General features: G+C 47.8%; 1 long non-coding RNA gene across 1 annotated transcript; it reads left to right on the plus strand.

The window, feature by feature from the left end:
- Positions 1-6012: 6012 nt before the first annotated feature.
- On the plus strand, positions 6013-12339 carry LOC112404295 (uncharacterized). The gene is made up of 3 exons (XR_003004065.1): positions 6013-6175; positions 7945-8076; positions 11888-12339. It is a non-coding gene; the product is annotated as an uncharacterized LOC112404295 (long non-coding RNA).
- The last annotated feature ends 685 nt before the right edge of the window (positions 12340-13024 follow it).

Here is a 13024-nt window from a genome sequence, read left to right on the forward strand (position 1 = left end):
GAAATAACAATGCTGGGTTGCCCTGGCTTTCTGGAATCTGACCTTCTGTTCCCGTGTCAGACTTCAGAGTGGGGTCGTCTTGGTCTCTTGTTTCTCATTTTCTTCTTCATTCACTCCAATGTCTTTAGAGGCAAAGGCAGAACAAGTAAAGGGGAGACTAGGCTTTGTAACTGCCACGGTTTGTAAGTGCCCCTCCCCCTTTGGCTGATTTCTCGGGGTCATTGGGCTTTCTCACGGGTTTGAGTGTGTTATGAAACCGGTCCGCAGTGGGGGAGAAGCTCTGTGTAGATGTGCCCCTTGACCGTAACGATGGTGGCATTTAACACGCACTCTCTGCCTGCCTGGCCCGGCTCTGGGCTCCGTGAGGCTGCAGAAGAAGGAAAACTGGTGGCCATCCAAGCTGAAGATGGTGGTGGCCTGTGGCTGGGTGCCAGGTTTCTGGGCTGCTCGCTGGGTCCTGGCCATGGCCAGGGTGGCCTGTATCAGTGGTGCCCATGGCAGAGCTCGGCTGGCACGTGGAAAGACTTTACCTGCTTATCGGCGCTCCCCTCTGTGGGAGTGAGCGTGCTGAATGCCTCCCAGAAGTTGCTCCACGCAGAGCGCCAGACACCCAAGGTCATGGCCTATCCCATCTCTGCAGCAGGTGTAACCCTTCCCCTGGGGTGATGGTAACCAGTCTCTATTTGACAGCCCTTGGGTGAGTCCCTTTCCGACTGACTATGAAGTTGAATAAACAGCACGTAGGTCACTCTCCAGACACAGGGACCACTGCCCTGGTTGGGACCATCACTCAGCAACATACTCTGTACAGGACCTTCAGCTTGCTTTGCTCACTCGGATCAACTGATGACCAGGAGACTAGTTGTTCCTCCCTTTGCTTGTGGCAGGAGATGGCTTAAATATATAACCAACCTTAGGAGAACAAAAAGTGGTAAAACCCATGCTTCTGCCTCAAGGAGCTGGCCTCTGTAAGTTAACCCCTAGACCCAGATGTTCTGGGTTGAGGCAGAATTCGGTGTTTGAAAAGACGGTGAGGCTGAGGCGGTGAGACTGAGGGAAAGTAGATCCCAGAGCCGGGCTGAAGAAGATAAGAGGCCAAGAGGACATCAGAAACCCGCCGTCTGCACCTCGGCCCTGGACAATCCACCACAATAGACCCAGAGTCAGAATCGCCGCTTTAAGGCTAAGCACACACTTGTCCACACCCTCAGTGCTGGTAACTTAGTTTTAAATTATTTATTTGAATTTTCAATACAAACTAATGAAAAACACTCAAATGACAGAACAAAACTAGCCCCATCTCTTTTCCTCCTGTGATACCACCTCTAGCTTCCTGCGATTCTTCTGATTATACACACAGGCGTTTATACCGAGCTAATTGGAGCCGGGCTGCCAGGGGAGGAAGCCCCGCTCTGCCACTTACTAGCTCCCTGTGTGATGGAGGGAATCTTCTCCCGGCCTCCTTTTTCTCATTTGTAGAATGGAGATAATAACAGAACCTACTTTTCAAGGCTCAAATGAGTGAAATGTAGAATGATCTGTTAGATGGATGTGAAATAAAATCAATACTACAGGCGGATTAGGCAGCCTGCAATCCCCCCAACCCCCAGACCTCCTCGACCCCCGCTAAGCTGCTCTCCTTCTCCCTGTAAGCGCTCCATCTGTGGGTTTGCAAACACAGAACCCATGCCTCTGCCCCAAAGAGTTTCCCCTCCGCAGGGAAGCTCCTGTACCCGAGAGCATTCAGGCACTGGCCTCTGCAGGGCATATGGCCCCAGTGCTGGTCACTTCTTAGGCTTAAGGCTCTTCCGGAGCAAGGGGTGTCATATTTATCTCTGTATCCCCTGTGCCCTCACGGTACATGGCATACAGAAAGAACTTAGTCAATGCTTGTTGGAAATAAATAAAAATATCTTCCCACCTAATGGTTCCTGATATGCCTTTCCCAGTGATCTCCCAGCAGCTGCAAGGCAGGACTGGGACTACTGTCTCTACTTTCACAGGCTCCGAGAGGGATGCAGGAGTCCAAGTTTCCACGAGCGGCAGGCTAGGCCATGGACACAGGTCTCCATCAAGGACACTTCCCGCCGGGTCGGCCTGTCCTCTTAGACTCTACGCCGTTTCTATCCCAGTGGTTACCTTCAGCTCCTGACTCACCCTAGCCATCCCCGCGGGCCCTGCTTATAACGCGGAAGAGATGCTCTCTTGGGGCCTGGGAGCCCCGTGAGGCAAGGGCTCCCCTTGAGGCAGGGAGCCGTGCTGGCTTGTCCACTGGGCCCTGGACCACAGCCTGCTCTCAGAACAAAGCCGCAGCAGTGAAGCGGCCATCCGGGCCCAGCTGCTCTGGTGTTGCTGTCTCCAAACACCCTCATGCACCAGGCAGTCTGTGCAGCACACGTCCTGGTCCTTACCCCTCCTTGAGCCTGCCCCACCCCATTCCCAGGCCCCCGGGGCGGAGGAGGGGATGACTATACTAGATATTATTTGGTAATTAAGAAGGAAAACACGAAGAAGTGTGTTTTTTATTTTTTTCTGTCTGTCGTTTGGTTGCATCAAAATGCTTCTGCTTTCCAAATGGCCACATAGGTTTACCCCACCCTCCCCTCAGATGCAGCCTGTCTCTGCTTCTGGCTCCTGGGGCTGTAGAGCTGAGTCAGCAACTTCGGCTGTGTGGAGAGAGGCTGCTATTGAATCTTGTGACCAGGGTCCCTAGGAAACACTGGAAAAATAGTGCTTCGTAACTGTACATCACCTATCACTTTACAGGTCACTTCCTCATCCATTATTCATATGACCCTCACAGCTCTCTGCCTAGGTCAGCAGGATATTACTAGGGGCAAAAATGGATTTTGTAAAGTAAATTGGATTTTGTCAGTGAAATTGGCCGTGACCCTTATCACAATCCTTTGGTGTGAAACTGCTGCACAGGAGTCTAATACAGCCCGTGAAAGAGATGATGAAATTAATCCCCAAACCAAAACGTAGCCTGGTGCAGAGCCAGCACACCTGGCTTCTAGCCTCGATGTCCAAGAGAACGTGGGCAACGCACAACCCCCTCTGGGTCTCAGTTTTCCTATCCGTGAAGTGAGATTTACGATCTGCAAGATCTTGCCTAGTTATTTGGATGAGCTAACATGATAGGGCTATTATACACCTACCGTTGAATCCCCCCACCCGACACACACCTACACACTCTGAAGTGGGGTAAATGTCTGCTGAAATCAACAAATTCTTGAACTTTTCCCCAACTGTTACCTAATCGGTAGGCAATGCCTGCCTTAAGCATTCGATCCTAACTTGACTGTGTAATTTTCTTTTTAAATTGATGGCTTCTGTGCTCATGAGTGTTCAAACTTCTCCTGGAAGTTCAAAAGGGTTGTAAGAAGATAGGGAGGTGCCCAGAGAACCCAGTGGGGCCTGTACATTGTGACATCTTTGGTGTGACCTCAGAAAGTGATGCTCCCTCTGTTTCCTTATTGGCAGCAGAGGGAGAGGGGAGCAGGACCTAGAACCCTCCTCTTCACTAGAAGACCGAAGGAATAAGCAGTATGGTGGCTGCTTCTTTCTGGGTCCTCTGCTTCTTAGGAGAGGAGCAGGTTTGAGGCTGCCCTGTTTGCAAGTTCAAACTCTACTCAGGGCAGCAAACATGGGAAAGCGTGGTGAGTACACAGCAAGTCTTACTTGTGCTGTGAATTGAATCTTAATTTCCAAATACCCTTAGAAGCAAAAAAAAATAAACAGGAGCTCAATCAATCATTTTGCCAAGCTCAGTCCTGTACAGCTGGGGTTGGGAAGTGCTAAACCCCATGGAAACGACAAATGTCATCAGTTCAATGAACAAAACCCAAGGTTGAAAAACAGAGCTTTCAACATGTGTTTATCCTCAATGGACCTGAATCACATGGTCACATATCCCTTTCTACTGGGCAGAAACTGACTCCTGACTGAGTGAAGATGAAGAAAAGTTTGAATTTAGTTTTAAAAAGTGGTATTATCAGAGCAAAAAATTATAATGATTTTATAAAATGTAGTAGCAGTCACTTAAAACAAATACAGTTTATTAAAGCATATATATTGTGATGATGTTGGAGAGGGAATTAAAATAAGATGAAAATTCATGGAGAGGCAAAATTGTATTAACTGCTTTTGAACTTAATAGTGTTCTTTTAAATTAAATTAACTGTTCTGAGTCTTTATTCAGACATTTTTGGTAGCCCTTGCAGAAATTCTAACTAATATATATTGGTTATATACTAAAAAGTAGAGAATCAATATAAGCTAGTGACATTAATATTTGTTACATATCCAACAGATATAAAAAGATGCATTTTAACTGTGTTAATAGAATTTTAAAATTCCATAAGAGATATTTGAAGTATAGGTCCTAGAAAAAGGAATGCGTTCAATGATCTACTTTGTATGTGTTTAACTATAAGAGCTTCTCACTTAATAGAAGGAAAAAAAAAAAAGAGGTTTTTATTGTGGTTCCTGAAAATTAGGATACAAATTCTTGCAACTGCCTAAAGGAGTATTTGGAAAGAATGAACAGAAAAGAAAGAAAAAAGAAGCAAGAGTCAGCCGCAGTCCACTCTCCGCTGACAAGCTTTCTTAAAATAAGGCTGTTCAAAGCTATGGAATCCGAACACCGGGGTCACAGGGAGAGGCGCCCTCACACCCTCCACCTGACGCCTGGCCTATTACAGCTAATTCCTTTCACGTGTTGGGTAGAACAGGCGCTGGATAGAAACTGTAGGCGCAGCGGACTCTTTCATCTAACAATCCGCAGTACTTCTGGTTTTATGGAAAGAGCTCCAGAGGCAAGCAAGGTTAATGACTTGCCTAAAGTCAGGGGGAAAGCAAGGGGGGAAAATGGAAACAGAACGGTCTGCCCTGACCTGGCTTGGTCTTCACTTCTCCTCTGTTCCTTTCTGTGACACACAAATCAACTGATCAGGAAGCAAGATGAAATGACATTTTTCCTTTGCTTATCCTTTTCGACAGTTGGAAAAACTGCTCTGCTGAGATGGCGCCCAATTTCTTTCTAAAGCGTGTAATAAATAAGACCTCCTGAAAGTGCCTATAAATGGCATCCACGTCGGTCCATCATCATCACCATCATCATCTTTCTTCTTCTTCTTCTTGGTGATGGTGGTGGTCCTCAGTAGTAGCATTTTAGGCTTTCTACCATCACAGCCCTTTTGAACCACAAAGCCCTTAAGGCTTCTGATCCCGAGGTCATGAAGGCTGCTCCTTCCACACGTCCTGATTTGTGAAGGCTCAGAGGAAGGTCACCGAGTGGGCCAGTTAGAGGGATCCAGCCTTCTGCTAGGTTTAGTATCCTGTTCAAGGCCTGGTGGTGGCTACGATTTGTTTTTACCACCTCTCACTTCCTGTCCCAAGAGGCACCCTTAGAATAAGGTCCTTATAAAGTGTTTCAGACTGAGAGTTTCCAGGAAAGAGAATGTTAACTCTGTTGACAAATTCCAGTGTTGGGACGCTCCAGGTCTTAATTCTTTGCGCAAACTTTCCATCCTGAGTTTGCATGTCCCCTCGTGCTCCTAATTAGTCTTGTCACGGGCTCCTACGCTATTGTTTTAAACACCATCCTGTGTCCCAGGAGCCAAGGGGTCCTTCGGGGTGAGTAGTGTTGTATTTGTGTATATTTTAAAAAAACGATCGTCGCTCTTCTCGCTGTGGCGGCCATCAGTCTTCAGTGGAGGTGTTGCCATAGAGATGTTGTCTGATCCATCTCTATTGCTAGCCCCCTTTACAGGGGGCCGTGAATAGGCACTGAGGTAGGTAAATGTATGCAGTGACATTGAGCGGATGATTCTATTCTGAAAAATTCCTGCACAGTTTGTTTCTGTGCTTGTCTGAGGGCTGGGACAGGGTGTTGGGTTTTGTCGCGCGTGCTCTCCTCACAGGCCCAGAGTTAATGCAAGCCTTGTTTGGAACCACTGAAGCAGAAATTTCCCTGCTGCCAAGGACAAAAGCTTCACAGGCCACCTCAGAGGCTGCTTTGGGAAGGCTGTGTCTCCTGGGCTCCCAAAGGAAATGAGAGATAACGTGGAACACGGAGGAGCGCCCTCAGAATTGTCCCAGACCTCCTGGTCCCACCGGACACATCTGGCCCTGTCGGACACATCTGGCACCATGGAAACTCCTCTGGCTAAGTGTGGGCTTCTCCAATCAAGGGTTTAATTTGATTTGTCTTTTTCCAGGCTGTTGAGAGAAATCATCTTGAAGATGTGTGTGCTTTTCTGTTTATGGTGATAAGTGTGTATTTGCACAGCTCTCTGCTCTGTCTTTTCCCTCTCGGGCGCGGGGGTGAGAAGCTCTCTTAGGAAAAACAATGATCGTTTCATCGGTTCATGCCTTTATGTTTAAATCAAATAACACCCAAGTCTTCTTCCCCCTCTGAGAAAAAGAAAGGGAGGGAAGAATGGAGGAAGGATTTATTGAGAGGCTTGTGTCCTTGGAAAGTCACCATAAATGAATTTTGTTGAAGAATGAATGTTTAAAGCTAGCTTGATGCAAGTTAGGAGTTTCCAGAAATATTTTTTCCGTTTACTCTTCACAACCCTGTGACACAGGGGTGATTAGCCCCTTTTTACAAAAAGGTTAAGTGACTTGCCCAAGGCCACGTGGAAGATGAATGGTGGCCCTTGGAACTGAATCTGGGTCTTTTGATTCCAAGTCCAGGGCTCTTTTTCCAGGACCTCCGCAGCCTTGCTTCTAGCTTCTGTGTTTGGTGGCCTCTGCCCGTGGGCCAGAGATACTTTAGCAAGGTCAGCTTTCTCCCTTCAGGCGCTAGCATAGCCTGGGTGAAGCCCATTTCCTCATGCTCCTTGCCCTGACCTCTGTCCTTGGCCATTTGGCCATGGCCAGCCCCTGCCTGATGTTAGCAGCATCAAAGAAGGGAAGGGCATGAGACACAAGTGGAAACTGCAAAGCTACACACATTTCTTGAACTTCGGGAATAGGTCCAGGGTGGGTTGTGTGACGGTGCTTCTGGCCCCCAGATGTTTGTTTGTCTGTTAAGTTGCTCCATGTGTGGCTCATGTCAGCTGAAAGCTGGAAAGCAGGGGAGGGAAAAGCTTTGTCGCATGGCCTGGCAGAGCTGTGGTGTATGGATCTGGGGACACAGAACTCCAGTGTTCAAACATCCGTTGGTTCATTTCCTCACTCGTTTTCTCACTCGCTTTTAACCTCATTCACTCATTCATTCACATACTCAGTATACACCCTGGGGAGGACTTGAGCCAGGCACACGTGTCCAGTGCAAAGGGTGCAGAAATGAAGAAGACGTGTGCCCTGTTTCCCATAAACTCAGAAATGTATAGTTATAGCACCAAAATAACAGCAATTAACATCCGCCCTTTACAGTTTACAGAATACGTTCACATCTCATATCCAACCTTCACCATATTCTATGTGGTAGGAATTATTGCTAAATCCATTTTGCAACTTTGCAGATGAGAAAAACAACGATCAGAAAAGCTATCCCAAGTCCTTTGAGCGCAGGTCCCGTGTGATTTTGAATAGTTCCAGTCTGGAAGCGTTTTTTCTTAATCCCTCTGCCTGCCTTTTTATGACCAAGGAGTCAGCTGGTTTGGGAGAATAAGAAGTCACTTGTACCAGCTCTATTTGACTCCTTCAAATAGCTGGGGAGTAGCAATATTTTACAGCACTCTCCCAGAAAGACTGCTTTGGTTATGTTCTTGAGAGTTCCAAAGTGGGTGGCAAGGTTTCCACTATTTGGGGCTAAAGTAGTGATTTCTAACTTGGTACGCACATTGAGAGCTTAGAAACACTCAGGTCTGTACCCCAACCCAGAGACGGTGATTAATTGGTCTGAGATGGGGTCCAGGCATTGTGTTTTTATCCATGTCCATTCTAAGCCAAGGTGTTCCTTGACCCTTTCTGTTTCACCCTGTCCTGCAGGTGTCCCCTGACAAGGAGTGTTGGTAGAGGGGATGTATGCTCCAGTGGCCTTGGCTTGCGGTGTCTCATGCCCTGCTGGGCTCCCTGCTGCAGGGTTGGGACCCTCACGGACAGTTGTCTGGACACTAGAAGGTACCATCTAAATAGCAGTGATCTGGAAAGTAGGATGAGTGACCAAGGTTAAAAATCGCCTTCAGTGACCCAGGAAATTCCTGTGAAATAGTCATATATGATTTCCCCACTTTCATATACAATACTTACAGAGGTAGTATAAATATTGTACATGAAATGTGCCCAGGAGAGGGGGCACAGAGATGAAACAGACATACCCCTCCTTTCATGGAGCTCATGGTCTGGAAAGGAAATACACACAGAGATCATTTCAATAGAATGTGACATAGAAAATGGGGTGACAGATGACCTGCCTGCAGAGCCTCAGGGAGGCTGCACCTCGGAGAGGACACGTGATTTGGTTTTGAAGGGACAGCTGGATTTTTCCAGGCCCAGCTGTGGGAAGCACATTGAGAGTAGAAGGCATGGCAGGAAGAGAGGCAGGCAGTGAACAGGAAGAGTGAGAAATCCAGCAGGATAGCTAGAGGGGGAACTGGGGAAAGATGAGGCTAGGGCCAGAGATTGCTGCTTTGCACCTTATTCTGGAAGCAACGGAGAACCAGGAAATGATTTCAAGCCTGGGAGTGACTCAGTCTGTGTGTTGAGAAGATCACTGGTGCAGTGGCCTGGGGGATGCATTGGGCTGGCAGTGATTCCAGCGAGCAGAAGAGGCTGGAGGAGAGACCCATTAGAGCTTAGGGCCAGAATGGGCCACGGCTGGAGGTTGGAGAGAAGGGGCCAGAGAGGGATGCTCTAGCCAAGGCCCCAGGGAGGAGGAAATGATCCTTCGCAGTGAGTGAAGGGCCAGCAACAGCTCCTATTACTGCTATTAGAAAACAGACCCTCCCGGGCAGGCTCCATCCTGAGCCCATCTCCAGAGTCATCGCAGGAGATGCCCCCCAGGAGCCTGGTCCTGCTGCATCACCCCTCCAGCCCCTCAATTCCCTGAGGAGGCTAGGCTGCATTTGAATGTATGGTGCAGGCATGCCCACGGGTGGGGTCTTAAACATTAGGGTCTGCCTAGTTGACCAAATGCTCCGGGCTCCCCAAGGCTGAGAGCTATTAGGGAAACAAAAGAGAACCCTTTTAATTAGACTGCATGTCCCTGCAAGGCGGGGAGAGAGGAACAGAGCCCCAGTGATTCTGGTGATTATATGCAACAGGGGAAATGTTTAAAACATCTGGGTGTATTTATACCTCCAAAGCCATGACCAAAACACAAGAGGATTTAAGCGAGCTGAACCTTCCTCTCGGCTTTTGTTTAAACTTATTTGCAGACGCCTGGGAGGATCTAGTGATGACGGGAAACCTCAGGGTCAGCCCTCCCTCACTCTCTGGGGATGCTCACCTGCCCTCTAGCAAAGCCAAGGCCTGGGGAGGAGAAGAGGGGAAACTTATTGGTCTGAAAATGTTACCTTTATACTGTTGCTCAGGGCACCTTTTGTTGTATAATCAAATATCCCACTTTGTACGCAGCGGGCACACAAGGGCACCGAAGCTGGGGTAGCAGTAACGGGCAGAGAGATCTCCAGAAGGTTTAAGACTTACATCTAAGAATTATATAAAGCCCCACACCCAACATTCTGTAATATATAAATACACATGCTAAAAAAGGAAGGGGAAAAGGAGCGAGGGCTTCCCTGGTGGCGCAGTGGTTGAGAGTCCGCCTGCCGATTCAGGGGACATGGGTTCGTGCCCCGGTCCAGGAAGATCCCACATTCGCGGAGCGGCTGGGCCCGTGAGCCATGGCCGCTGAGCCTGTGCATCCGGAGCCTGTGCTCCGCAACGGGAGAGGCCACAACAGTGAGAGTCCCGCGCTACCGCAAAAAAAAAAAAAAAAAAAAAAAGGAGCAATGAATTATTAAGAGATCTCTCCTCAAAAGTCACTGGCAAACGCAAACCAAAGGTTGACTTCCCTTCATCCCAGAAGGGTCTGTTTTGCAGAATCTGGCAAAATTCACTGAGACCCTTCCGAGTGATTGACTTTTTAGTGCAAATAACAAAGAAGAATGCCCTTTTGTAAAAGTTGCTCCCAGTATAAGACCTAGATGTCATACTAAAGCTAATAGAAAAAATAAGGAAATGAAGACGGCCAGTTCCTTCTCCCTTGATGAAATGCCCAGGGCTCATCTTCTAGAATAGTCAGCTCTAAGCAAGGCCCGTCACCCTGAGAGTCACAGAGGATAGAAAGCTACTCTCCTGACTGATGCTGCTTTTTTTGTTTCCTAAGAAAGACTGCTTTGCAAAAGCGTTTTGAACAAATTGTGCCATTTGAAAGAAAGCGGGGATAGAACAGAAGCCGTCAAGCTTTAATTTCTCTGCTAATTAATGGTTGATCATCTATCCTTTTATGATTCTTGACCCCAGAAGGAAAATTTAGTAGTACTTTCAGATTTTGCACAGTTGTGCTAAATGAGGTGTGTAATGCACTAATTTAGTGCCTTGTTAGCATAAGCGGGGCTGCCCCAGCCCCTCTGCTCCCCACGGAAGGCTTTCTCCAGAGCCGTGGGGGAATTTTCCTGGCACATGCATGGCTTCTCTGGGCTCAGATGCCTGAGACGTCATAGCCAAGTTGGGGGCTCGTCCCACCCACCCGGGGGTTTCAGACATGGGCTTGGTCCTTCATTTTAATGAGACCATTTAAACCCTCAAGTCTACAAGCCGTTTCACAACAGCGTCCCCCCCAGAAACCAATTTTACAGCCCGTGCAGCTGTTTCTCACATCTCAGTACCACCCCTCCAAGGGAAAACCAAATCTTAGCCCTGGGAGAGGATTTCTGTTTGTTGAGATGATGGACAGTTGGTGACGTTTATATTTAATACAGGCATTTAGGCCAGACGTTCCTCTGGCATACATGCCAGCTCAGTAAATGTCCGGGCTTGCTGCATATATGTCTGAAACCCTGAGAAGCCTTGGCCAAGCTGATGGATTTCCGGGTCCAGGTTGTAAGAAATTGCAGAAAGACACTTGCCGTTTGTGGACCTCTGCTTTCCCATCTGTTAAACGATCTGTAAATCTTCATCCCTAAGGTCCCTTCTGGTTTTGACATCCCATCATTCATCAAGTTGAGAATGCCAGAGGCAGCCTGGGTGACTTAGCCCCTGTAAGGGGGTCAGTTCAGAAGAAGAGTTTTGAAATATCAGAACTCTTCAGAAAGTCCATATCCTTTGGCCCACCAGTTCTATTTTAAGGAGCATAACCCAAGAAGAAAATTAGACAAATGCATGAAGAAAAGGGTATTTATGAGACTACAGAAATTATTTAAGGGAAATAAAATCTTGGCTCTGAATATATGTATTTTTTTCCCATCTCAGCTTTCACAGATATACAATGGCAACTATCAAACATCTCAAAAGATCAGGAAATAAATGATTTATTGGCTGGAGGTTTTTCATGAAAACTTTGGATGACCGAAACTGTTTGATATCAACACAACTCTGGCATCTTTTTTCTTTTTTGGCCCCGTTGAGTGGCATGCTGGATCTTAGTTCCCTGACCAGGGATCGAACCCGAGTCCCCTGCAGTGGAAGTGCGGAGTCTGAACCACTGGACCGCCAGGGATGTCCCTATGCAACTTCATTTTAAAACTGTAGAGACAAAATGTGTGAAGGTTTTTGAATGCAGAGCCACTTGCCTGGTTCGTGTCCTTATGATTCCCGAGTGTCAGTCTTGCAAAGGCATTAAAGATGATCCAGGCCAGCCGCTACATTATATAGACAGGGAGGGAACTCGCCTCAGGTTTGAGAGCTGGTTACAGCAAAGCCAGGGCTAGTACCTGTCTCCCAACGCCCATCTCTAGACCAATGTTGTAAAAACACCTTTTCTCTCCAGGCACCTATGGAGAATGCAGCAGGTTGAGACTTCCTTCTGGAGTTCTCCAGCTATGAATTCTGAGAGCTCAGGTTACTTCCTTCTCAGTGGAGGTCCTCGGCTCTGGAATGAGGCTCCCTGCAGATCCTGAGTCTGGACCAGGCATGCCAGGAGCTGGGGCATTCACAGCACAGCGACTGCCGGCACACTGGGGCTTTGGGCCAAGTTCTCCTCTGAGAAGGATGATGGTGGTGAGAAGTTTTTCTCCAAAGTAAGCTGCTCTTTTGGGTTAATGTGTCCTTTTGGGAGGGAAGGAGATGTTAGAAAAGTCAAAATATTGGATCATCTAAATACCATTTACAAGATCCCCTGAGAACATCTTCACTGCTGGGAACAGTGCTGGGTCATTGGGTGGAGGGAGAAAGGGAGAAGGGGGATGCAAAAGAACAAGACTCTGCCCCTGCCCTCAAGAAGTTCAAAATCTAAGAGAGGGAGTAATCATGTGGGTGAGGGGCTGCAGAATAAAGGAGCCTACAAGAACCTGAAGGTGTACAGACCCAATACATTCTGGGAGACCCAAAAGACATTCTGTTTACTTTGGAGGGAGGAGATCCCTGAAGGCTTCCGGGAGAAAGTGACCTTTAATAGGCTTTCGAAAAACAGAAAAGATTTCAACATTTGGAGGTAGAGGAAAGGGCATGAAGTTGAAGGAAGCAGGGGCTGACAGTAGTTGCAGAACGGTACTGTGGGAGAGGGACCGGAAACAGGGAAGGGACCGACGTGGCTGGAACTCGTCACATGTGTGGAAACATGGTAAGGGAGCCACGTGTTGGTGGGAAGTGGGGGTCATGTCTTCAGGGGCTTGAAGACCCTGTAAAGGTGTTTGGACTTATCCTATAGGCAGAAAGGAGGCATTGCCTGCAGGATTTTGAGCTGAGTTGTGTTTTAGGAAGATTTTGCTCATGGTGGAGGGGAAGAAACTTAAGTCAGAGGCAGTGGTTTCGGAGAGAATACAGGAAGATACCATTCCCGTCCACCTCCCTCCCCCTTCTTCCAGGTGATGTGAGCATAGGGACCAAGCCCTTCAGTTTTCCTGGGTCTTTTGGCGGTTCTTACAACCTGCAGAGAGAACTTTCTGGTCTGGTTGTTTCCACAACA

Source organism: Neophocaena asiaeorientalis, unplaced genomic scaffold (assembly GCF_003031525.2).
Source record: "Neophocaena asiaeorientalis asiaeorientalis breed wild unplaced genomic scaffold, Neophocaena_asiaeorientalis_V1.1 scaffold293, whole genome shotgun sequence".
NCBI lineage: Eukaryota > Metazoa > Chordata > Mammalia > Artiodactyla > Phocoenidae > Neophocaena > Neophocaena asiaeorientalis.